This window comes from Carcharodon carcharias, chromosome 6 (genome assembly GCF_017639515.1).
Source record: "Carcharodon carcharias isolate sCarCar2 chromosome 6, sCarCar2.pri, whole genome shotgun sequence".
NCBI classification, from domain to species: domain Eukaryota; kingdom Metazoa; phylum Chordata; class Chondrichthyes; order Lamniformes; family Lamnidae; genus Carcharodon; species Carcharodon carcharias.
Window position 1 is genome coordinate 35,153,301 of NC_054472.1, and position 5,104 is coordinate 35,158,404.

General features: G+C 42.8%; 1 non-coding gene across 1 annotated transcript; it reads left to right on the top strand.

Moving 5' to 3' along the window:
* Positions 1 to 4,412: 4,412 nt before the first annotated feature.
* LOC121279469 lies at positions 4,413 to 4,531 on the top strand. The gene has a single exon (XR_005943410.1). It is a non-coding gene; the product is annotated as a 5S ribosomal RNA (ribosomal RNA).
* Positions 4,532 to 5,104: the final 573 nt, after the last annotated feature.

Consider the following 5,104-nt stretch of genomic DNA (forward strand, 5'->3'; position numbering starts at 1 on the left):
ACCAGGCATATGAAAATTAAGAGCCACATTCACCTTGACAGCCACTGTTCCTATTATCTTTGCCCTGCTTTGGGGCTGCAATTGCAGCTGCTCCTATTGCACTTACAGCTTCTTTTCTGAACTGAAGTCGTCTCATGTACTGAAGCTGAAGTAATAATTGCTTCCTGAAGACCTCATGGAGATATGACCTCCTGCTGAGTACCCTTCTTTCCTTCTAATCCTGTTTCTAGCACTTGTCCTGCTCAGCATGACCTCTTTCATTATCTCAATCATGTTTAATTCCCGGGTGAAGCCCTACCAGGCTACCAGTGTCAGGAAGCATTTTTTATCAGCATAATATTGAAATATTAAAAAAAGTATGTCAACACCAGCAGACTATTCTGTAGTGTAGTCAAACTTTAGCCAAGTATAGGAAAAGTCCGAAAAGGTGTAAAATTGCATCAGAAGCCAGAAGAAATAATCCATCAAGTTCTTCCTGATCCCTCAAAGCAGTGTTGATCAGGGAATCTCTATTCCATTTAACGCCATATTCGGCTGTATAAGATTAAGACTAGCTGGAGTGTAGAGTTCAAAAATGGCAGCAGTGGCTTTAAATCAGAGTTGCACATTGACTCGTGTCATCATCTCATTTGGATGGTGGTTGTTAGGTGCATGTGCAAACTGCTTTACCAAGATGGAATTCTGCATGCTTACCATCAGAAGTCCTAGACCCCATTTTCAAGACCTATGAGGCTGCGTATTGCCTAAAAAATGGACCTTACACAGCCCAATTTAACCCCCACTAGTTTCTGTCTTTACTTCCCACCTCCATTAATATATTTTTGTTCTATTTTTCTCCCTTCTCTCCCTCTGTCACTTCTTTTCAACTTGCCCATTATTCTTACTCCCTTCCCCCAGGTCAAATTTTATCCCTACTTCCAACCCTGTTTGGCCTGAGCGCTACACAATCTTAACAGATTGTATCGTAACCAAATTTGCTGATGATACAAAGATAGATAGAAAGGTAAGTTCTGAGGAGGACACAAAGAGCTTGCAAAAGGATTAGATAGTTTAAGTGAGTGGGCAAAAATTTGGCAGATGGAGTGTAATTGGGAAAATGTGATGTCATCCACTTTGGCAAGAAGAATAGAAAAGCAGAGTATTATTTAAATGGAGAGAGACCGCAGAATGCTGTGATACAGAGGAACCTGTGTGTCCTTGTACATGAATCACAAAAAGTCAGCAATTAACAAGTAATTAAGAAGGCAAACAAAATGTTGGCCTTCATTGCAAGGGGGATGGAGTACAAAAGTAGGAAATCTTGATACAAGTGTACAGGGTATCGGTGAGACCACAGAGTACTTTGTGCAGTTAAAGACACTTTAATTAACGAGTGGAATATTTGCATTGGAAACAATTCAGAGAAGATTCACTAGGCTAATTCCTAGGATGAAAGGATTGGGTTTAGGAGGAAAGATTGGGCCTATACTGATTGGAGTTTAGAAGAATGAGAAGTGATCTTATTGAAACATAAGATTTTGAGGCATCTTGACAAGGTCAATGCTGAGAGGATGTTTCCCCCCCATGGGAGAATTTAGAACTAGGGGGCACAGTTTCAAAATAAGGGATCTCCTATTTAAGATGAAGATGAGATAGAATTTCTTCACCCAGAGGACTGTTAGAGTTTGGAATCCTCTCCCCAAATGAGCAGTGGAGGCTCGGTCATTGAATACATTCAAGACTGAGTTAGATATAACTTTGATTGGCAAAGGAGTCAAGAGTTATGGGGGACATGCAGGAAAGTGGAATAAGACCATATCAGATCAGCCATTATGTTGTTCACTGCCAAAGCAGGCTCAGGGGCTGAATGGCCTACACTTGCTCCTATTTCTTATGCTATTATGATCTTATTTGACTGGAACACCTACTACCATCTAATTTAATAGCTTGCACTGTTTCTAATTTAAAAAATAGTTTGATGCCTTATCAAAGTAGCAAGCTCAATTTTTGTTTGGATATCTGTTAATTGCCTAGGTAGGGGGTATTAAGCCCATAATTTGAAAATTTCTAAATTGTATTTTATGGTATCTCAATCACAGGAGAAAGGATCAGATTCAAATCCAAAAAAACCAAAGTCCAAGCCAATTATCCAGGATGTTGATGTGGCAAAGCATGCAAAAAATAATCAGGTATCTGAGAAATATTCCATACTTTAAAATTGATCCTTAAATTTTAATCAAATGTGATAGTATTTTATTTGCAGACGAAGAGAGATTTGATATTGGAACATCCACAAGCACAACAATTAGCCAACATTGAATTTTCTGAAACAAAAACAGAATTACCTGGAAAAACTCAGCAGGTCTGGCAGCATCGGCGGAGAAGAAAAGAGTTGACGTTTCGAGTCCTCATGACCCTTCGACAGAACTTGCGTGATTTTTCTGATCCCAGTTAGCATCTGTTGCATATGAAGTATGATTGAGAGCCAGGTCCATGAAAAAGATTCAAAAACACTCTAGTAGCATCCTGGTAACCTCCTGAGGCAACATGTTAATTATTTTCTGAAGGCTGCCTGCAACATCACATTTAGAGCAGAATGCATAATTTCATGGAACATTATTGTCTTGTCTCGATGGACAAGATTTTGAGTGGGAAATGCAGCAGGAAGCAGTTTTGCCAGCTCCCCAGCCTCCAGCACCATCAACTATAGCATGTTCTGCCAGAAACTAAGGCAGGTGTCAAATATGCTTGAAAATACTTAGGTATGCAACCATTCTCCTCCCCTCCACCAGAAAAACCTAGATTGACAACTACGAACAGCATACTTCACTATTCCTATCCCTCAATTTCAATCTGAAAATGTAGACTCTTGGGCCCTCATCACAATATTTTTATTGCTTTCACAATGTAGCATATTTCAGATATCCTGCAATGAATTGTCCTCACATTGCTCAGCACAGTCAGGTATGCCCCAAGCTTTCATTTTCATCTGTTGTCTTTTCCTAACTGGCATGTTGCCTCTCAGCAGAATCGTTCATAGATATGGGATCAGCTTTCACATGGATGCCAGTATCTATCACTACTTCTCCACCACCACCACCTTTGACTCCATGATCACCAATATGCTCTCCTACTGCTTATCTAACACCAGATCATGAATAATGAAAAAAATTGTTCAATGTAGTATCTGAAAGATCAAGCTCAACCTCTGTGACATTGGAAGGTGATGGGGGTGAGGGAGAATTTAAACAGGAGAATGCATCCCCAATATGGCATTCACACAGCCATTGCCTTTTTATGGCAACAGACCTTAGGCTGAGTGTTAGACACTTAATTAACATTCAAATTGAGCTCCTGTAATGCAAACTGGGATTTGTTTCAAAATGTACCACTGCTGCATGGATTTTCCAGAGGTCATGAAATCTTGCAGTGAAATGGATGTGGGAGCTGCCGACTCAACGAGGTGATTGCCATTCTCAGCATCCATTGTGGGCCAGAAGAAGCAAAGGTACTCCCCCTCCCACACGTCACAATCTCAGACTCCTCTGTCCTCCACATTGAAGCCTCCCTCCTCTCATTAACATTGAAATCTTACTTCCCCCACCCAAATCGTGGCCAGTCTCCCCTCCACCCCCCGAGGGGCTATCAAAACGTTGCCCTGCCCATGCCTGCTGAAACTTCGCCCTCCATGTCTCCAGCCCTGCTGTGCTTTAGCTCTCTTTCTCCAGCCCCACTGTGCTTTAGCTCCCGCGCTCCGCACCCTACGCGTTTTAGTCCCCTGGGCTCCGGCTCCAACGGGCTTTAGTTCCCAGGCTCCAGCCCCACTGTGCTTTAGCTGCCTGGGCTCTGGCTCTGATGTGCTTTAGCCTCCCAGGCTCCAGCCCGGCTTTACCTTCGTTCCCTTGTATCCAGGCCCACTTTACCTTAGCTCTATGGCTCCAGGTACACTTTACCTTCGCCGACGGGCGCCAGCACCACCGTACCTTTGCTTCGCTTGGGGCCGGCAGCCTTCAGCATACTCACCACCGCTAGTGTTCACTGCTGCTCCAATCAGACACTGCGTCTTTTCCCCCTTTTGCAGTAATGAGTCTACCAGCAGCAAATATGGGAAAGGAACGGTTTGTGATTGGCAGAGCAGCCCTTTGCAAAATCTCACCTGCAATTTGAACTTCCCAGCTTGTCTAACCCACAAGTGTAAAATGACGTCGGGCAAGCTTCCCGACGTCATTGCCCACTTGTGCGATATTGCGCTCGTGTGCAGGAGTCAGATCCACTCCTCCCATTAATTAACAGGCCAGTTAAGGCCCTTGACAACCGAATTGACGAAGATTTAACGTTGCGCGTGCAATAGCCAAGTGGTTATGGTACTGGGTTTGTAACCCCAAGATCAAAAGTTCAAATCTCACAATGGCAAACTATGAAACAATGTAACTGCCTACGGCCATACTAGTCTGAAAACGCCCGATCTCGTCTGATCTCCGAAGCTAAGCAGACTCAGGCCTGGTTAGTACTTGGATGGGAGACTGCCTGGGAATACCAGGTGCAGTAGGCTTTAAGCTTGGCCTAAATAGCCAAGTGGTTATGGTACTGGGTTTGTAACCCCAAGATCAAGAGTTCAAATCTCACAATGGCAAACTATGAAACAATGTAACTTCATCTGAAACAGATGGAAACAGGTTTACTCAAAAAGAGTATCAAGAGTTCAAGGCTTGGCCTAAATAGCCAAGTGGTTATGGTACTGGGTTTGTAACCCCAAGATCAAGAGTTCAAATCTCACAATGGCAAACTATGAAACAATGTAACTTCATCTGAAACAGATGGAAACAGGTTTACTCAAAAGAGTATCAAGAGTTCAAATCTCACAATGGCAAACTATGAAAATCAAGAGTTCAAATCTCACAATGGCAAACTATGAAACAATGTAACTTCATCTGAAACAGATGGAAACAGGTTAACTCAAAAAGAGTATCAAGAGTTCATTTTCTTAACGATCTCGTGGAGGCAATTGTGGATTCAGTTGGTTCCCTGATACTGAGGAGAGAAGGTCTGTGGTGTTGGTGTTGCTGCTCCTCAGTGTTTCAACTGTTTCTGCTGCTGCCTTTGGGGTTGTTGCTTCTGCTGTGTG